Consider the following 23,429-nt stretch of genomic DNA (forward strand, 5'->3'; position numbering starts at 1 on the left):
CACTTTTTCATGCTCTTCGTATATTTCACACCTTTTCATGCTCTTCATATTTTTCACACCGTTTCATGCTGTTCATATTGTTCACAACTTTTCAGGCTCCCCGTATTTTTCAGACCTTTTCATGCTCCTTGTGTTTTTCAGACCTTTTCATGCTCCTCGTATTTTTCAGACCTTTTCATCCTCCTCGTATTTATCAGACCTTTTCATGCTTCTCGTATTTTTCACACCTTTTCATGCTCCTCGTATTTTTCACACTTTTTCATTCTCCTCGTATTTTTCACACCTTTATATGCTCTTTGTATTTTTCACACCTTTTCATGCTCTTCCTGTTTTTCACACCTTTTCATGCTCTTCGTGTTTTTCACTCCTTTTAATGCTCTTCATATTTTTCAGGCCTTTTCATGCTCTTGATATTTTCCACACCTTTTCATGCTCTCCATGTTTTTCACACCGTTTCTTGCTCTTCGTGTTTTTCACACATTTCATGCTCCTATTTTTCACACTTTTCATGCTCTTCATATTTTCCACACCTTTTCATGCTCCTCGTATTTTTCACACTTTTTCATGCTCCTCATATTTTTCAAACCTTTTCATGCTCCTCAGATTTTTCACACCTTTTCATGCTCTTCATATTTTTCAGACCTTTTCATGCTCCACATATTTTTCACACGTTTACATGCTCTTCATATTTTACACAACTTCTCATGCTCTTCTTATTTTTTAAACCTTTTCTTGCTCTTCTTATTTTTCACACCGTTTCATGCTCTTCATATTTTTCACACCTTGTCATGCTTTTCAAATTTTTCACACCTTTTCATGCTCTTCGTATTTTTTAAACCTTTTCTTGCTCCTCATATTTTACACAACTTTTCATGCTCTTCATATTTTTTAAACCTTTTCTTGCTCTTCATATTTTACACACCGTTTCATGCTCTTCATATTTTTCACACCTTGTCATGCTTTTCAAATTTTTTACACCTTTTCATGCTCTTCGTATTTTTCAGGTTTTATCATTCTCTTCGTATTTTTCAGATCTTTTCATGCTCTTTGTATTTTTCACACTGTTTCATGCTCTTCGCATTTATCAGATGTTTTCATGATCTTCTTATTTTTCACACCGTTTCATGCTTTTCGTATTTATCAGAACTTTTCGTGATCTCCATATTTTTCAGAACTTTTCATGCTCTTCGCATTTTTCACACCGTTTCATGCACTTCATATTTTTCACACCTTTTCATGCTATTCATATTTTTCACACTGTTTCATAATCTTCATATTTTTCACTTCTTTTCATGCTCTTCATATATTTCACACTGTTTCATGCTCTTCATATGTTCACACCATTATATGCTCTTCATATTTATCATAGTTTCATGCTCTTCAAATTTTTCACACCTTTACATGCTCCTCATATTTTTGACACCATTTCTTGCTCCTCGTATATTTCAGAACTTTTCATGCTCTTCATATTTTTCACACCTTTACATGCTCCTCATATTTTTGACACCTTTTCTTGCTCCTCATATTTTTCACACCGTTTCATGCTCTTCATATTTTTCACACCTTTTCCTGCTCTTCATATTTTTCATACCGTTTCATGCTCTTCATATTCTCACACTGTTTCATGCTCCTCATATTTTTCAGACCTTTTCATGGTCCTCATAATTTTCAGACCTTGGCATGCTCCTCGTATTTTCCAGACCTTTTCATCCTCCTCATATTTTTCACACCTTTTCACACTCTTCGTATTTTTCAGGCCTTTGCATGCTCCCTGTATTTTTCACACATTTTCATGCTCCTCGTATTTTTCAGAACTTTTCATGCTCCTCATATTTTGCACACCTTTTCATGCTCTTCGTATTTTTCAGACGTTTGCATGCTCTTCGTATTTTTCAGACCTTTTCATGCTCTTGATAGTTTTGAAACCTTTTCAGGCTCCTCGTATTTTTCAGACCTTTTCATGCTCCTCGTATTTTTCACACATTTCCATGCTCCTCGTATTTTTCACACCGTTTCACAACCCTTGTATTTTTCAGAACTTTCCATGCTCCTCGTATTTTTCACACGTTTCATGCTCTTCATATTTTTCAGAAAGCTCTTTGTATTTTTCAGACTTTTTCATGTTCTTGGTAATTTTTCACATCTTTTAATGCTCTCTGAATTTTTCACAACTTTTCATGCTTTTCGTGATTTTTCACAACGTTTCATGCTCTTCATATTTTTCACACCGTTTGATGTGTTTGTACTTTTCACACTTTTTCATGCTCTTCATATTTTTCACACCATTTCATGCTCTTCATATTTTTCACACTGTTTCATGCTCTTCGTATTTTTGACACTTTTTCATGCTCTTCGTATATTTCACACCTTTTCATGCTCTTCATATTTTTCACACCGTTTCATGCTGTTCATATTGTTCACAACTTTTCAGGCTCCCCGTATTTTTCAGACCTTTTCATGCTCCTTGTGTTTTTCAGACCTTTTCATGCTCCTCGCATTTTTCAGACCTTTTCATCCTCCTCGTATTTATCAGACCTTTTCATGCTTCTCGTATTTTTCACACCTTTTCATGCTCCTCGTATTTTTCACACTTTTTCATTCTCCTCGTATTTTTCACACCTTTATATGCTCTTTGTATTTTTCACACCTTTTCATGCTCTTCCTGTTTTTCACACCTTTTCATGCTCTTCGTGTTTTTCACTCCTTTTAATGCTCTTCATATTTTTCAGGCCTTTTCATGCTCTTGATATTTTCCACACCTTTTCATGCTCTCCATGTTTTTCACACCGTTTCTTGCTCTTCATGTTTTTCACACATTTCATGCTCCTATTTTTCACACTTTTCATGCTCTTCATATTTTTCACACCTTTTCATGCTCCTCGTATTTTTCACACTTTTTCATGCTCCTCATATTTTTCAAACCTTTTCATGCTCCTCAGATTTTTCACACCTTTTCATGCTCTTCATATTTTTCAGACCTTTTCATGCTCCACATATTTTTCACACGTTTACATGCTCTTCATATTTTACACAACTTCTCATGCTCTTCTTATTTTTTAAACCTTTTCTTGCTCTTCTTATTTTTCACACCGTTTCATGCTCTTCATATTTTTCACACCTTGTCATGCTTTTCAAATTTTTCACACCTTTTCATGCTCTTCGTATTTTTTAAACCTTTTCTTGCTCCTCATATTTTACACAACTTTTCATGCTCTTCATATTTTTTAAACCTTTTCTTGCTCTTCATATTTTACACACCGTTTGATGCTCTTCATATTTTTCACACCTTGTCATGCTTTTCAAATTTTTTACACCTTTTCATGCTCTTCGTATTTTTCAGGTTTTATCATTCTCTTCGTATTTTTCAGATCTTTTCATGCTCTTTGTATTTTTCACACCGTTTCATGCTCTTCGCATTTATCAGATGTTTTCATGATCTTCTTATTTTTCACACCGTTTCATGCTTTTCGTATTTATCAGAACTTTTCGTGATCTCCATATTTTTCAGAACTTTTCATGCTCTTCGCATTTTTCACACCGTTTCATGCACTTCATATTTTTCACACCTTTTCATGCTATTTATATTTTTCACACTGTTTCATAATCTTCATATTTTTCACTTCTTTTCATGCTCTTCATATATTTCACACTGTTTCATGCTCTTCATATGTTCACACCATTACATGCTCTTCATATTTATCATAGTTTCATGCTCTTCAAATTTTTCACACCTTTACATGCTCCTCATATTTTTGACACCATTTCTTGCTCCTCGTATATTTCAGAACTTTTCATGCTCTTCATATTTTTCACACCTTTACATGCTCCTCATATTTTTGACACCTTTTCTTGCTCCTCATATTTTTCACACCGTTTCATGCTCTTCATATTTTTCACACCTTTTCCTGCTCTTCATATTTTTCATACCGTTTCATGCTCTTCATATTCTCACACTGTTTCATGCTCCTCATATTTTTCAGACCTTTTCATGGTCCTCATAATTTTCAGACCTTGGCATGCTCCTCGTATTTTCCAGACCTTTTCATCCTCCTCATATTTTTCACACCTTTTCACGCTCTTCGTATTTTTCAGGCCTTTGCATGCTCCCTGTATTTTTCACACATTTTCATGCTCCTCGTATTTTTCAGAACTTTTCATGCTCCTCATATTTTGCACACCTTTTCATGCTCTTTGTATTTTTCAGACGTTTGCATGCTCTTCGTATTTTTCAGACCTTTTCATGCTCTTGATAGTTTTGAAACCTTTTCAGGCTCCTCGTATTTTTCACACATTTCCATGCTCCTCGTATTTTTCACACCTTTTCACGACCCTTGTATTTTTCAGAACTTTCCATGCTCCTCGTATTTTTCACACGTTTCATGCTCTTCATATTTTTCAGAAAGCTCTTTGTATTTTTCAGACTTTTTCATGTTCTTGGTAATTTTTCACATCTTTTAATGCTCTCTGAATTTTTCACAACTTTTCATGCTTTTCGTGATTTTTCACAACGTTTCATGCTCTTCATATTTTTCACACCGTTTGATGCGTTTGTACTTTTCACACTTTTTCATGCTCTTTGTATTTTTCACACATTTTAATGCTCTTCGTATATTTCACACCTTTTCATGCACTTCGTATGATTCACACCTTTTCATGCTCTTCATATTTTTCACACCGTTTCATGCTCTTCATATTTTTCACACCTTTTCATGCTCTTCATATTTTTCACACCATTTCATGCTCTTCATATTTTTCACACTGTTTCATGCTCTTCGTATTTTTGACACTTTTTCATGCTCTTCGTATATTTCACACCTTTTCATGCTCTTCATATTTTTCACACCGTTTCATGCTGTTCATATTGTTCACAACTTTTCAGGCTCCCCGTATTTTTCAGACCTTTTCATGCTCCTTGTGTTTTTCAGACCTTTTCATGCTCCTCGTATTTTTCAGACCTTTTCATCCTCCTCGTATTTATCAGACCTTTTCATGCTTCTCGTATTTTTCACACCTTTTCATGCTCCTCGTATTTTTCACACTTTTTCATTCTCCTCGTATTTTTCACACCTTTATATGCTCTTTGTATTTTTCACACCTTTTCATGCTCTTCCTGTTTTTCACACCTTTTCATGCTCTTCGTGTTTTTCACTCCTTTTAATGCTCTTCATATTTTTCAGGCCTTTTCATGCTCTTGATATTTTCCACACCTTTTCATGCTCTCCATGTTTTTCACACCGTTTCTTGCTCTTCGTGTTTTTCACACATTTCATGCTCCTATTTTTCACTCTTTTCATGCTCTTCATATTTTCCACACCTTTTCATGCTCCTCGTATTTTTCACACTTTTTCATGCTCCTCATATTTTTCAAACCTTTTCATGCTCTTCGAATTTTTCATTCATTTTCATGCTCTTCGTGTTTTTCACACCTTTTCATGCTCCTCGTATTTTTCACACCTTTTCATGCTCCTCGTATACTTCAGAACTTTTCAAGCTCTTGATATTTTTCAGACCTTTTCAAGCTCTTCGTAGTTTTCACAACCTTTCATGCTCTGCACATTTTTCACACCATTTCAGGCTCTTCGTATGTTTCACACCTTTTCAAGCACTTCGTATTTTTCACAACTTTTCATGCTCTTCGTATTTTTCACACCTCTTCAGGCTCTTCGAAATTTTTCACACCTTTTCATATTTTTCACACCTTTTCATCCTCTTCTCATTTTTCCGTTTCATGCTCTTTGTATTTTTCAGACCTTTTCATGCTCCTCGTATTTTTCAGACCTTTGCATGCTCCTCGTATTTTTCTGAACTTTTCACACTCCTCGTATTTTTCACAACTTCTCATCCTCCTCATATTGTTCACAACTTTCATACTCCTCATATTATTCACAACTTTTCATGCTCATTATATTTTTCACACCTTTTCAGCTATTCATATTTTTCAGAAATTTTCATGCTCTTCATGCTCTTCGTATTTTCAGAACTTTTCATGCTCCTCATATTTTTCATACCTTTTCATGCTCTTGATATTTTTCAGAAGTTTTCATGTTCTTGATATTTTTCAGACCTTTTCATGCTCTTCAATTTTTCACAACTTTTCATGCCTTTCATATTTTTCAGACCTTTTCAATCTCTTGATATTTTTCAGACCTTTTCATGCTCCTCCTATTTTTCAGAACTTTTCATGCTCTTCGTATTTTTCCCACCTTTTCATGCTCTTTGTATTTTTCACACCTTTTCATGCTCTTCATATTTTCACACCTTTTCATGCTCTTCATATTTTTTAGAGCTTTTCATGCTCTTCTTATTTTTCACACCATTTCATGCTCCTCATATTTTTCACATCTTTTCATGAGCTTCATATTGTCACACCGTTTCATGCTCCTCAGATTTTTCACAGCTTTTCATGCTCTTCACATTTTTCAGACCTTTTCATGCTCCACATATTTTTCACACGTTTACATGCTCTTCATATTTTACACAACTTCTCATGCTCTTCTTATTTTTTAAACCTTTTCTTGCTCTTCTTATTTTTCACACCGTTTCATGCTCTTCATATTTTTCACACCTTGTCATGCTTTTCAAATTTTTCACACCTTTTCATGCTCTTCGTATTTTTTAAACCTTTTCTTGCTCCTCATATTTTACACAACTTTTCATGCTCTTCATATTTTTTAAACCTTTTCTTGCTCTTCATATTTTACACACCGTTTCATGCTCTTCATATTTTTCACACCTTGTCATGCTTTTCAAATTTTTTACACCTTTTCATGCTCTTCGTATTTTTCAGGTTTTATCATTCTCTTCGTATTTTTCAGATCTTTTCATGCTCTTTGTATTTTTCACACCGTTTCATGCTCTTCGTATTTATCAGATGTTTTCATGATCTTCTTATTTTTCACACCATTTCATGCTTTTCGTATTTATCAGAACTTTTCGTGATCTCCATATTTTTCAGAACTTTTCATGCTCTTCGCATTTTTCACACCGTTTCATGCACTTCATATTTTTCACACCTTTTCATGCTATTCATATTTTTCACACTGTTTCATAATCTTCATATTTTTCACTTCTTTTCATGCTCTTCATATATTTCACACTGTTTCATGCTCTTCATATGTTCACACCATTACATGCTCCTCATATTTATCATAGTTTCATGCTCTTCAAATTTTTCACACCTTTACATGCTCCTCATATTTTTGACACCATTTCTTGCTCCTCGTATTTTTCAGAACTTTTCATGCTCTTCATATTTTTCACACCTTTACATGCTCCTCATATTTTTGACACCTTTTCTTGCTCCTCATATTTTTCACACCGTTTCATGCTCTTCATATTTTTCACACCTTTTCCTGCTCTTCATATTTTTCATACCGTTTCATGCTCTTCATATTCTCACACTGTTTCATGCTCCTCATATTTTTCAGACCTTTTCATGGTCCTCGTATTTTTCAGACCTTTTCATGCTCCTCATAATTTTCAGACCTTGGCATGCTCCTCGTATTTTCCAGACCTTTTCATCCTCCTCATATTTTTCACACCTTTTCACGCTCTTCGTATTTTTCAGGCCTTTGCATGCTCCCTGTATTTTTCACACATTTTCATGCTCCTCGTATTTTTCAGAACTTTTCATGCTCCTCATATTTTGCACACCTTTTCATGCTCTTCGTATTTTTCAGACGTTTGCATGCTCTTCGTATTTTTCAGACCTTTTCATGCTCTTGATAGTTTTGAAACCTTTTCAGGCTCCTCGTATTTTTCAGACCTTTTCATGCTCCTCGTATTTTTCACACATTTCCATGCTCCTCGTATTTTTCACACCTTTTCACGACCCTTGTATTTTTCAGACCTTTCCATGCTCCTCGTATTTTTCACACCGTTTCATGCTCTTCATATTTTCAGATAGTTTCATGCTCCTCATATTTTTCACACGTTTCATGCTCTTCATATTTTTCAGAAAGCTCTTTGTATTTTTCAGACTTTTTCATGTTCTTGGTAATTTTTCACATCTTTTAATGCTCTCTGAATTTTTCACAACTTTTCATGCTTTTCGTGATTTTTCACAACGTTTCATGCTCTTCATATTTTTCACACCGTTTGATGCGTTTGTACTTTTCACACTTTTTCATGCTCTTTGTATTTTTCACACATTTTAATGCTCTTCGTATATTTCACACCTTTTCATGCACTTCGTATGATTCACACCTTTTCATGCTCTTCATATTTTTCACACCGTTTCATGCTCTTCATATTTTTCACACCTTTTCATGCTCTTCATATTTTTCACACCATTTCATGCTCTTCATATTTTTCACACTGTTTCATGCTCTTCATATTTTTGACACTTTTTCATGCTCTTCGTATATTTCACACCTTTTCATGCTCTTCATATTTTTCACACCGTTTCATGCTGTTCATATTGTTCACAACTTTTCAGGCTCCCCGTATTTTTCAGACCTTTTCATGCTCCTTGTGTTTTTCAGACCTTTTCATGCTCCTCGTATTTTTCAGACCTTTTCATCCTCCTCGTATTTATCAGACCTTTTCATGCTTCTCGTATTTTTCACACCTTTTCATGCTCCTCGTATTTTTCACACTTTTTCATTCTCCTCGTATTTTTCACACCTTTATATGCTCTTTGTATTTTTCACACCTTTTCATGCTCTTCCTGTTTTTCACACCTTTTCATGCTCTTCGTGTTTTTCACTCCTTTTAATGCTCTTCATATTTTTCAGGCCTTTTCATGCTCTTGATATTTTCCACACCTTTTCATGCTCTCCATGTTTTTCACACCGTTTCTTGCTCTTCGTGTTTTTCACACATTTCATGCTCCTATTTTTCACACTTTTCATGCTCTTCATATTTTTCACACCTTTTCATGCTCCTCGTATTTTTCACACTTTTTCATGCTCCTCATATTTTTCAAACCTTTTCATGCTCCTCAGATTTTTCACACCTTTTCATGCTCTTCATATTTTTCAGACCTTTTCATGCTCCACATATTTTTCACACGTTTACATGCTCTTCATATTTTACACAACTTCTCATGCTCTTCTTATTTTTTAAACCTTTTCTTGCTCTTCTTATTTTTCACACCGTTTCATGCTCTTCATATTTTTCACACCTTGTCATGCTTTTCAAATTTTTCACACCTTTTCATGCTCTTCGTATTTTTTAAACCTTTTCTTGCTCCTCATATTTTACACAACTTTTCATGCTCTTCATATTTTTTAAACCTTTTCTTGCTCTTCATATTTTACACACCGTTTCATGCTCTTCATATTTTTCACACCTTGTCATGCTTTTCAAATTTTTTACACCTTTTCATGCTCTTCGTATTTTTCAGGTTTTATCATTCTCTTCGTATTTTTCAGATCTTTTCATGCTCTTTGTATTTTTCACACCGTTTCATGCTCTTCGCATTTATCAGATGTTTTCATGATCTTCTTATTTTTCACACCGTTTCATGCTTTTCGTATTTATCAGAACTTTTCGTGATCTCCATATTTTTCAGAACTTTTCATGCTCTTCGCATTTTTCACACCGTTTCATGCACTTCATATTTTTCACACCTTTTCATGCTATTCATATTTTTCACACTGTTTCATAATCTTCATATTTTTCACTTCTTTTCATGCTCTTCATATATTTCACACTGTTTCATGCTCTTCATATGTTCACACCATTATATGCTCTTCATATTTATCATAGTTTCATGCTCTTCAAATTTTTCACACCTTTACATGCTCCTCATATTTTTGACACCATTTCTTGCTCCTCGTATATTTCAGAACTTTTCATGCTCTTCATATTTTTCACACCTTTACATGCTCCTCATATTTTTGACACCTTTTCTTGCTCCTCATATTTTTCACACCGTTTCATGCTCTTCATATTTTTCACACCTTTTCCTGCTCTTCATATTTTTCATACCGTTTCATGCTCTTCATATTCTCACACTGTTTCATGCTCCTCATATTTTTCAGACCTTTTCATGGTCCTCATAATTTTCAGACCTTGGCATGCTCCTCGTATTTTCCAGACCTTTTCATCCTCCTCATATTTTTCACACCTTTTCACGCTCTTCGTATTTTTCAGGCCTTTGCATGCTCCCTGTATTTTTCACACATTTTCATGCTCCTCGTATTTTTCAGAACTTTTCATGCTCCTCATATTTTGCACACCTTTTCATGCTCTTCATATTTTTCAGACGTTTGCATGCTCTTCGTATTTTTCAGACCTTTTCATGCTCTTGATAGTTTTGAAACCTTTTCAGGCTCCTCGTATTTTTCAGACCTTTTCATGCTCCTCGTATTTTTCACACATTTCCATGCTCCTCGTATTTTTCACACCGTTTCACAACCCTTGTATTTTTCAGAACTTTCCATGCTCCTCGTATTTTTCACACGTTTCATGCTCTTCATATTTTTCAGAAAGCTCTTTGTATTTTTCAGACTTTTTCATGTTCTTGGTAATTTTTCACATCTTTTAATGCTCTCTGAATTTTTCACAACTTTTCATGCTTTTCATGATTTTTCACAACGTTTCATGCTCTTCATATTTTTCACACCGTTTGATGCGTTTGTACTTTTCACACTTTTTCATGCTCTTTGTATTTTTCACACATTTTAATGCTCTTCGTATATTTCACACCTTTTCATGCACTTCGTATGATTCACACCTTTTCATGCTCTTCATATTTTTCACACCGTTTCATGCTCTTCATATTTTTCACACCTTTTCATGCTCTTCATATTTTTCACACCATTTCATGCTCTTCATATTTTTCACACTGTTTCATGCTCTTCGTATTTTTGACACTTTTTCATGCTCTTCGTATATTTCACACCTTTTCATGCTCTTCATATTTTTCACACCGTTTCATGCTGTTCATATTGTTCACAACTTTTCAGGCTCCCCGTATTTTTCAGACCTTTTCATGCTCCTTGTGTTTTTCAGACCTTTTCATGCTCCTCGTATTTTTCAGACCTTTTCATCCTCCTCGTATTTATCAGACCTTTTCATGCTTCTCGTATTTTTCACACCTTTTCATGCTCCTCGTATTTTTCACACTTTTTCATTCTCCTCGTATTTTTCACACCTTTATATGCTCTTTGTATTTTTCACACCTTTTCATGCTCTTCCTGTTTTTCACACCTTTTCATGCTCTTCGTGTTTTTCACTCCTTTTAATGCTCTTCATATTTTTCAGGCCTTTTCATGCTCTTGATATTTTCCACACCTTTTCATGCTCTCCATGTTTTTCACACCGTTTCTTGCTCTTCGTGTTTTTCACACATTTCATGCTCCTATTTTTCACACTTTTCATGCTCTTCATATTTTTCACACCTTTTCATGCTCCTCGTATTTTTCACACTTTTTCATGCTCCTCATATTTTTCAAACCTTTTCATGCTCTTCGAATTTTTCATTCATTTTCATGCTCTTCGTGTTTTTCACACCTTTTCATGCTCCTCGTATTTTTCACACTTTTTCATGCTCCTCATATTTTTCACACCTTTTCATGCTCCTCGTATTTTTCAGACCTTTTCATGCTCCTCGTATTTTTCAGACCTTGCCTGGTCCTCGTATTTTATAGACCTTTCCATGCTCTTACTATTTTTCAGACATCTTCATGCTCCTCTTATTTTTCCAGACCTATTCATGCTCTTCGTATTTTTCAGAACTCTTCATGCTCTTCATACTCTTCACACGTTTTCATGCTCTTCGTATATTTCAGACCTTTTCAAATTCTTGATATTTTTCAGACCATTTCATGCTCCTCATATTTTTCACACCTTTTCATGCTCTTTGTAATATTTCACACCTGTTCATGCTCTTCGTATTTTTGACACCTTTTCATACTCCTCGTATTTTTCACACCTTTTCATGCTCCTCGTATTTTTCAGACCTTTTCATGCTCCCCGTATTTTTCAGACCTTTTTATGCTACTTCTATTTTTCAGACCTTTACATGCTCCTCGTATTTTTCACACCTTTTCATGCTCTTCGTGATTTTCACGCATTTTCATGGTTCTCGTATTTTTTACACCATTTCATGTTCCTCGTTTTTTTTCAGACCTTTTCATGCTCCTCGTATTTTTCACACATTTTCATGCTCCTCGTATTTTTCACACCTTTGCATGCTCTTCGTGATTTTCACGCCTTTTCATGCTCTTTGTATTTTTCAGACCTTTTCATGCTCCGGGTATTTTTCAGAACTTTGCATGCTCTTCATATTTTTCAGAATTTTTCAACCTCCTCGTATTTTTCAGATCTTTTCATGCTCCTCAAATTTTTCAGACCTTTCAAGCTCCTCTTATTTTTCAGACCTTTTCATGCTCCTCATATTTTTCACACCTTTTCATGCTCTTCATATAGTTCACACCTTTTCATGCTCTTCATATTGTTCAGAACTTTTCATGCTCCTCGTATTTTTCACAACTTCTCATGCTCCTCATATTGTTCACACCTTTTCATGCTCGTCATAATATTCACACATTTTCATGCTCTTCATATTTTTCACAACTTTTCATGCTCTTCATATTTTTCAGAACTTTTCATTCTCTTCATGCTCTTCGTATTTTCAGACCTATTCATGCTCCTCCTATTTTTCAGACCTTTTCATATTCTGCGTATTTTTCACACCTTTTCTTGCTCTTCATATTTTACACACCATTTCATGCTCTTCATGTTTTTCACACCATTTCATTAACCTTATATTATTCACACCTTTTCATGCTCTTCATATTTTACACACCGTTTCAGGCTCTTCGTATGTTTCACACCTTTTCATGCACTTCGTATTTTTCACAAATTTTCATGCTCTTCGAAATTTTTCACCCCTTTTCATGCTCTTCGTATTTTTCACACCCTGTCGTGCTCTTCATATTTTTTACATCTTTTCATCCTCTTCGTATTTGTCCCATCTTTTCATGTTCTTCGTATTTTTCAGAACTTTTCATGCTCTTCGTATTTTTCACACTATTTCATGCTCTTCGTATTTTTCAGACATTCTGATGCTTCGTATTTTTCACAGCGTTTCATGCACTTCGTATTTTTCACACCTTTTCATGCTCTTCATATTTTTCACACCTTTTCATGTTCTTCGTATTTTTCACACCTTTTCATGCTCTTTTTATTTTTCACATCTGTTCATGGTCTTCGTAATTTTTCACAAATTTTCATGCACTTTGTAATTTTTCACACCTTTTCATGCTCTTCGTATTTTTCACACCTTTTCATGCTTTTCGTATTATTCACACCTTTTCATGCTCCTTGTATATTTTAGACCTTTTCATGCTCCTCGTATTATTCACACCTTTTCATGCTCCTCGTATATTTTAGACCTTTTCATGCTACTCGTATTTTTCAGACGTTTGCACGCTCCTCGTATTTTTCAGACCTTTGCATGCTCCTCGTATTTTTCAGAACTTTTCACGCTCCTCGTGTTTTTCACAACTTCTCATGCTCCTCATATTGTTCACACCTTTTCATACTCCTCATATTATTCACAACTTTTTATGCTTCTGGTATTTTTCAGACCTTTTCATGCGCCTCCTATTTTTCAGAACTTTTCATTGTCCTTGTAAATCACAGCTTTTCATGCTCCTGGTATTTTTCACACCGTTTCATGCTCTTCATATTTTACACACCGTTTCATGCTCTTCATATTTTTCACACCATTTCATGAACCTCATATTGTTCACAACTTTTCATGCTCTTTATAGTTTTCAAACCTTTACATGCTCTTCGTATGTTTCAGAATTTTTCATGCTCTTCGTATTGTTCACAGCTTTTCATGCTCCTGGTATTTTTCACACCTTTTCATGCTCTTCATATTTTTCAGAACTTTTCAAGCTCTTCCTATTTTTCACAGCGTTTCATGCACTTCGTATTTTTCACACCGTTTAATGCTCTTCATATTTTTCACACCTTTTCATGCTCTTTGTATTTTTCACCTTTTCATGCTCTTTGTATTTTTCACATCTTTTCATGTTCCTCGTAATTTTTCACAACTTTTCTTGCACTTCGTAATTTTTCACACCTTTTCATGCTCTTCGTATTTTTCACAACTTTTCGTGCTTTTTGTATTATTCACACCTTTTCATGCTCCTTGTATATTTTAGACCTTTTCATGCTCCTCGTATTTTTCAGACCTTTGCATGCTCCTCGTATTTTTCTGAACTTTTCACACTCCTCGTATTTTTCACAACTTCTCATCCTCCTCATATTGTTCACAACTTTCATACTCCTCATATTATTCACAACTTTTCATGCTCATTATATTTTTCACACCTTTTCAGCTCTTCATATTTTTCAGAAATTTTCATGCTCTTCATGCTCTTCGTATTTTCAGAACTTTTCATGCTCCTCATATTTTTCATACCTTTTCATGCTCTTGATATTTTTCAGAAGTTTTCATGTTCTTGATATTTTTCAGACCTTTTCATGCTCTTCAATTTTTCACAACTTTTCATGCCTTTCATATTTTTCAGACCTTTTCAATCTCTTGATATTTTTCAGACCTTTTCATGCTCCTCCTATTTTTCAGAACTTTTCATGCTCTTCGTATTTTTCCCACCTTTTCATGCTCTTTGTATTTTTCACACCTTTTCATGCTCTTCATATTTTCACACCTTTTCATGCTCTTCATATTTTTTAGAGCTTTTCATGCTCTTCTTATTTTTCACACCATTTCATGCTCCTCATATTTTTCACATCTTTTCATGAGCTTCATATTGTCACACCGTTTCATGCTCCTCAGATTTTTCACAGCTTTTCATGCTCTTCACATTTTTCAGACCTTTTCATGCTCCACATATTTTTCACACGTTTACATGCTCTTCATATTTTACACAACTTCTCATGCTCTTCTTATTTTTTAAACCTTTTCTTGCTCTTCTTATTTTTCACACCGTTTCATGCTCTTCATATTTTTCACACCTTGTCATGCTTTTCAAATTTTTCACACCTTTTCATGCTCTTCGTATTTTTTAAACCTTTTCTTGCTCCTCATATTTTACACAACTTTTCATGCTCTTCATATTTTTTAAACCTTTTCTTGCTCTTCATATTTTACACACCGTTTCATGCTCTTCATATTTTTCACACCTTGTCATGCTTTTCAAATTTTTTACACCTTTTCATGCTCTTTGTATTTTTCAGGTTTTATCATTCTCTTCGTATTTTTCAGATCTTTTCATGCTCTTTGTATTTTTCACACCGTTTCATGCTCTTCGTATTTATCAGATGTTTTCATGATCTTCTTATTTTTCACACCATTTCATGCTTTTCGTATTTATCAGAACTTTTCGTGATCTCCATATTTTTCAGAACTTTTCATGCTCTTCGCATTTTTCACACCGTTTCATGCACTTCATATTTTTCACACCTTTTCATGCTATTCATATTTTTCACACTGTTTCATAATCTTCATATTTTTCACTTCTTTTCATGCTCTTCATATATTTCACACTGTTTCATGCTCTTCATATGTTCACACCATTACATGCTCCTCATATTTATCATAGTTTCATGCTCTTCAAATTTTTCACACCTTTACATGCTCCTCATATTTTTGACACCATTTCTTGCTCCTCGTATTTTTCAGAACTTTTCATGCTCTTCATATTTTTCACACCTTTACATGCTCCTCATATTTTTGACACCTTTTCTTGCTCCTCATATTTTTCACACCGTTTCATGCTCTTCATATTTTTCACACCTTTTCCTGCTCTTCATATTTTTCATACCGTTTCATGCTCTTCATATTCTCACACTGTTTCATGCTCCTCATATTTTTCAGACCTTTTCATGGTCCTCGTATTTTTCAGACCTTTTCATGCTCCTCATAATTTTCAGACCTTGGCATGCTCCTCGTATTTTCCAGACCTTTTCATCCTCCTCATATTTTTCACACCTTTTCACGCTCTTCGTATTTTTCAGGCCTTTGCATGCTCCCTGTATTTTTCACACATTTTCATGCTCCTCGTATTTTTCAGAACTTTTCATGCTCCTCATATTTTGCACACCTTTTCATGCTCTTCGTATTTTTCAGACGTTTGCATGCTCTTCGTATTTTTCAGACCTTTTCATGCTCTTGATAGTTTTGAAACCTTTTCAGGCTCCTCGTATTTTTCAGACCTTTTCATGCTCCTCGTATTTTTCACACATTTCCATGCTCCTCGTATTTTTCACACCTTTTCACGACCCTTGTATTTTTCAGACCTTTCCATGCTCCTCGTATTTTTCACACCGTTTCATGCTCTTCATATTTTCAGATAGTTTCATGCTCCTCATATTTTTCACACGTTTCATGCTCTTCATATTTTTCAGAAAGCTCTTTGTATTTTTCAGACTTTTTCATGTTCTTGGTAATTTTTCACATCTTTTAATGCTCTCTGAATTTTTCACAACTTTTCATGCTTTTCGTGATTTTTCACAACGTTTCATGCTCTTCATATTTTTCACACCGTTTGATGCGTTTGTACTTTTCACACTTTTTCATGCTCTTTGTATTTTTCACACATTTTAATGCTCTTCGTATATTTCACACCTTTTCATGCACTTCGTATGATTCACACCTTTTCATGCTCTTCATATTTTTCACACCGTTTCATGCTCTTCATATTTTTCACACCTTTTCATGCTCTTCATATTTTTCACACCATTTCATGCTCTTCATATTTTTCACACTGTTTCATGCTCTTCGTATTTTTGACACTTTTTCATGCTCTTCGTATATTTCACACCTTTTCATGCTCTTCATATTTTTCACACCGTTTCATGCTGTTCATATTGTTCACAACTTTTCAGGCTCCCCGTATTTTTCAGACCTTTTCATGCTCCTTGTGTTTTTCAGACCTTTTCATGCTCCTCGTATTTTTCAGACCTTTTCATCCTCCTCGTATTTATCAGACCTTTTCATGCTTCTCGTATTTTTCACACCTTTTCATGCTCCTCGTATTTTTCACACTTTTTCATTCTCCTCGTATTTTTCACACCTTTATATGCTCTTTGTATTTTTCACACCTTTTCATGCTCTTCCTGTTTTTCACACCTTTTCATGCTCTTCGTGTTTTTCACTCCTTTTAATGCTCTTCATATTTTTCAGGCCTTTTCATGCTCTTGATATTTTCCACACCTTTTCATGCTCTCCATGTTTTTCACACCGTTTCTTGCTCTTCGTGTTTTTCACACATTTCATGCTCCTATTTTTCACACTTTTCATGCTCTTCATATTTTTCACACCTTTTCATGCTCCTCGTATTTTTCACACTTTTTCATGCTCCTCATATTTTTCAAACCTTTTCATGCTCCTCAGATTTTTCACACCTTTTCATGCTCTTCATATTTTTCAGACCTTTTCATGCTCCACATATTTTTCACACGTTTACATGCTCTTCATATTTTACACAACTTCTCATGCTCTTCTTATTTTTTAAACCTTTTCTTGCTCTTCTTATTTTTCACACCGTTTCATGCTCTTCATATTTTTCACACCTTGTCATGCTTTTCAAATTTTTCACACCTTTTCATGCTCTTCGTATTTTTTAAACCTTTTCTTGCTCCTCATATTTTACACAACTTTTCATGCTCTTCATATTTTTTAAACCTTTTCTTGCTCTTCATATTTTACACACCGTTTCATGCTCTTCATATTTTTCACACCTTGTCATGCTTTTCAAATTTTTTACACCTTTTCATGCTCTTCGTATTTTTCAGGTTTTATCATTCTCTTCGTATTTTTCAGATCTTTTCATGCTCTTTGTATTTTTCACACTGTTTCATGCTCTTCGCATTTATCAGATGTTTTCATGATCTTCTTATTTTTCACACCGTTTCATGCTTTTCGTATTTATCAGAACTTTTCGTGATCTCCATATTTTTCAGAACTTTTCATGCTCTTCGCATTTTTCACACCGTTTCATGCACTTCATATTTTTCACACCTTTTCATGCTATTCATATTTTTCACACTGTTTCATAATCTTCATATTTTTCACTTCTTTTCATGCTCTTCATATATTTCACACTGTTTCATGCTCTTCATATGTTCACACCATTATATGCTCTTCATATTTATCATAGTTTCATGCTCTTCAAATTTTTCACACCTTTACATGCTCCTCATATTTTTGACACCATTTCTTGCTCCTCGTATATTTCAGAACTTTTCATGCTCTTCATATTTTTCACACCTTTACATGCTCCTCATATTTTTGACACCTTTTCTTGCTCCTCATATTTTTCACACCGTTTCATGCTCTTCATATTTTTCACACCTTTTCCTGCTCTTCATATTTTTCATACCGTTTCATGCTCTTCATATTCTCACACTGTTTCATGCTCCTCATATTTTTCAGACCTTTTCATGGTCCTCATAATTTTCAGACCTTGGCATGCTCCTCGTATTTTCCAGACCTTTTCATCCTCCTCATATTTTTCACACCTTTTCACACTCTTCGTATTTTTCAGGCCTTTGCATGCTCCCTGTATTTTTCACACATTTTCATGCTCCTCGTATTTTTCAGAACTTTTCATGCTCCTCATATTTTGCACACCTTTTCATGCTCTTCGTATTTTTCAGACGTTTGCATGCTCTTCGTATTTTTCAGACCTTTTCATGCTCTTGATAGTTTTGAAACCTTTTCAGGCTCCTCGTATTTTTCAGACCTTTTCATGCTCCTCGTATTTTTCACACATTTCCATGCTCCTCGTATTTTTCACACCGTTTCACAACCCTTGTATTTTTCAGAACTTTCCATGCTCCTCGTATTTTTCACACGTTTCATGCTCTTCATATTTTTCAGAAAGCTCTTTGTATTTTTCAGACTTTTTCATGTTCTTGGTAATTTTTCACATCTTTTAATGCTCTCTGAATTTTTCACAACTTTTCATGCTTTTCGTGATTTTTCACAACGTTTCATGCTCTTCATATTTTTCACACCGTTTGATGCGTTTGTACTTTTCACACTTTTTCATGCTCTTTGTATTTTTCACACATTTTAATGCTCTTCGTATATTTCACACCTTTTCATGCACTTCGTATGATTCACACCTTTTCATGCTCTTCATATTTTTCACACCGTTTCATGCTCTTCATATTTTTCACACCTTTTCATGCTCTTCATATTTTTCACACCATTTCATGCTCTTCATATTTTTCACACTGTTTCATGCTCTTCGTATTTTTGACACTTTTTCATGCTCTTCGTATATTTCACACCTTTTCATGCTCTTCATATTTTTCACACCGTTTCATGCTGTTCATATTGTTCACAACTTTTCAGGCTCCCCGTATTTTTCAGACCTTTTCATGCTCCTTGTGTTTTTCAGACCTTTTCATGCTCCTCGTATTTTTCAGACCTTTTCATCCTCCTCGTATTTATCAGACCTTTTCATGCTTCTCGTATTTTTCACACCTTTTCATGCTCCTCGTATTTTTCACACTTTTTCATTCTCCTCGTATTTTTCACACCTTTATATGCTCTTTGTATTTTTCACACCTTTTCATGCTCTTCCTGTTTTTCACACCTTTTCATGCTCTTCGTGTTTTTCACTCCTTTTAATGCTCTTCATATTTTTCAGGCCTTTTCATGCTCTTGATATTTTCCACACCTTTTCATGCTCTCCATGTTTTTCACACCGTTTCTTGCTCTTCGTGTTTTTCACACATTTCATGCTCCTATTTTTCACACTTTTCATGCTCTTCATATTTTTCACACCTTTTCATGCTCCTCGTATTTTTCACACTTTTTCATGCTCCTCATATTTTTCAAACCTTTTCATGCTCTTCGAATTTTTCATTCATTTTCATGCTCTTCGTGTTTTTCACACCTTTTCATGCTCCTCGTATTTTTCACACTTTTTCATGCTCCTCATATTTTTCACACCTTTTCATGCTCCTCGTATTTTTCAGACCTTTTCATGCTCCTCGTATTTTTCAGACCTTGCCTGGTCCTCGTATTTTATAGACCTTTCCATGCTCTTACTATTTTTCAGACATCTTCATGCTCCTCTTATTTTTCAGACCTATTCATGCTCTTCGTATTTTTCAGAACTCTTCATGCTCTTCATACTGTTCACACGTTTTCATGCTCTTCGTATATTTCAGACCTTTTCAAATTCTTGATATTTTTCAGACCATTTCATGCTCCTCATATTTTTCACACCTTTTCATGCTCTTTGTAATATTTCACACCTGTTCATGCTCTTCGTATTTTTGACACCTTTTCATACTCCTCGTATTTTTCACACCTTTTCATGCTCCTCGTATTTTTCAGACCTTTTCATGCTCCCCGTATTTTTCAGACCTTTTTATGCTACTTCTATTTTTCAGACCTTTACATGCTCCTCGTATTTTTCACACCTTTTCATGCTCTTCGTGATTTTCACGCATTTTCATGGTTCTCGTATTTTTTACACCATTTCATGTTCCTCGTTTTTTTCAGACCTTTTCATGCTCCTCGTATTTTTCACACATTTTCATGCTCCTCGTATTTTTCACACCTTTGCATGCTCTTCGTGATTTTCACGCCTTTTCATGCTCTTTGTATTTTTCAGACCTTTTCATGCTCCGGGTATTTTTCAGAACTTTTCATGCTCTTCATATTTTTCAGAATTTTTCAACCTCCTCGTATTTTTCAGATCTTTTCATGCTCCTCAAATTTTTCAGACCTTTCAAGCTCCTCTTATTTTTCAGACCTTTTCATGCTCCTCATATTTTTCACACCTTTTCATGCTCTTCATATAGTTCACACCTTTTCATGCTCTTCATATTGTTCAGAACTTTTCATGCTCCTCGTATTTTTCACAACTTCTCATGCTCCTCATATTGTTCACACCTTTTCATGCTCGTCATAATATTCACACATTTTCATGCTCTTCATATTTTTCACAACTTTTCATGCTCTTCATATTTTTCAGAACTTTTCATTCTCTTCATGCTCTTCGTATTTTCAGACCTATTCATGCTCCTCCTATTTTTCAGACCTTTTCATATTCTGCGTATTTTTCACACCTTTTCTTGCTCTTCATATTTTACACACCATTTCATGCTCTTCATGTTTTTCACACCATTTCATTAACCTTATATTATTCACACCTTTTCATGCTCTTCATATTTTACACACCGTTTCAGGCTCTTCGTATGTTTCACACCTTTTCATGCACTTCGTATTTTTCACAAATTTTCATGCTCTTCGAAATTTTTCACCCCTTTTCATGCTCTTCGTATTTTTCACACCCTGTCGTGCTCTTCATATTTTTTACATCTTTTCATCCTCTTCGTATTTGTCCCATCTTTTCATGTTCTTCGTATTTTTCAGAACTTTTCATGCTCTTCGTATTTTTCACACTATTTCATGCTCTTCGTATTTTTCAGACATTCTGATGCTTCGTATTTTTCACAGCGTTTCATGCACTTCGTATTTTTCACACCTTTTCATGCTCTTCATATTTTTCACACCTTTTCATGTTCTTCGTATTTTTCACACCTTTTCATGCTCTTTTTATTTTTCACATCTGTTCATGGTCTTCGTAATTTTTCACAAATTTTCATGCACTTTGTAATTTTTCACACCTTTTCATGCTCTTCGTATTTTTCACACCTTTTCATGCTTTTCGTATTATTCACACCTTTTCATGCTCCTTGTATATTTTAGACCTTTTCATGCTCCTCGTATTATTCACACCTTTTCATGCTCCTCGTATATTTTAGACCTTTTCATGCTACTCGTATTTTTCAGACGTTTGCACGCTCCTCGTATTTTTCAGACCTTTGCATGCTCCTCGTATTTTTCAGAACTTTTCACGCTCCTCGTGTTTTTCACAACTTCTCATGCTCCTCATATTGTTCACACCTTTTCATACTCCTCATATTATTCACAACTTTTTATGCTTCTGGTATTTTTCAGACCTTTTCATGCGCCTCCTATTTTTCAGAACTTTTCATTGTCCTTGTAAATCACAGCTTTTCATGCTCCTGGTATTTTTCACACCGTTTCATGCTCTTCATATTTTACACACCGTTTCATGCTCTTCATATTTTTCACACCATTTCATGAACCTCATATTGTTCACAACTTTTCATGCTCTTCATAGTTTTCAAACCTTTACATGCTCTTCGTATGTTTCAGAATTTTTCATGCTCTTCGTATTGTTCACAGCTTTTCATGCTCCTGGTATTTTTCACACCTTTTCATGCTCTTCATATTTTTCAGAACTTTTCAAGCTCTTCCTATTTTTCACAGCGTTTCATGCACTTCGTATTTTTCACACCGTTTAATGCTCTTCATATTTTTCACACCTTTTCATGCTCTTTGTATTTTTCACCTTTTCATGCTCTTTGTATTTTTCACATCTTTTCATGTTCCTCGTAATTTTTCACAACTTTTCTTGCACTTCGTAATTTTTCACACCTTTTCATGCTCTTCGTATTTTTCACAACTTTTCGTGCTTTTTGTATTATTCACACCTTTTCATGCTCCTTGTATATTTTAGACCTTTTCATGCTCCTCGTATTATTCACACCTTTTCATGCTCCTCGTATATTTTAGACCTTTTCATGCTACTCGTATTTTTCAGACCTTTGCAAGCTCCTCGTATTTTTCAGACCTTTGCATGCTCCTCGTATTTTTCAGACCTTTTCACACTCCTTGTGTTTTTCACAACTTCCCATGCTCCTCATATTGTTCACACCTTTTCATACTCCTCATATTATTCACAACTTTTTATGCTCCTGGTATTTTTCAGACCTTTTCATGCTCCTCGCATTTTTCACACCTTTTCATGCTCCTCCTATTTTTCAGAACTTTTCATTCTCCTCGTAAATCACAGCTTTTCATGCTCCTGGTATTTTTCAAACCTTTTCATGCTCTTCATATTTTACACACCGTTTCATGCTCTTCATATTTTTCACACCATTTCATGAACCTCATATTGTTCACAACTTTTCATGCTCTTCATAGTTTTCAGACCTTTACATGCTCTTCGTATTTTTCAGAATTTTTCTTGCTCTTCGTATTTTTCACACCTTTTCATGCTCCTCGTATTTTTCACACCTTTTCATGCTCTTCATATACTTCAGAACTTTTCAAGCTCTTGATATTTTTCAGACCTTTTCAAGCTCTTCGTAGTTTTCACAACCTTTCATGCTCTGCACATTTTTCACACCATTTCAGGCTCTTCGTATGTTTCACACCTTTTCAAGCACTTCGTATTTTTCACAACTTTTCATGCTCTTCGTATTTTTCACACCTCTTCAGGCTCTTCGAAATTTTTCACACCTTTTCATATTTTTCACACCTTTTCATCCTCTTCTCATTTTTCCGTTTCATGCTCTTTGTATTTTTCAGACCTTTTCATGCTCCTCGTATTTTTCAGACCTTTGCATGCTCCTCGTATTTTTCTGAACTTTTCACACTCCTC

Source organism: Dama dama, chromosome 6 (assembly GCF_033118175.1).
Source record: "Dama dama isolate Ldn47 chromosome 6, ASM3311817v1, whole genome shotgun sequence".
Taxonomy (NCBI): Eukaryota; Metazoa; Chordata; class Mammalia; order Artiodactyla; family Cervidae; genus Dama; species Dama dama.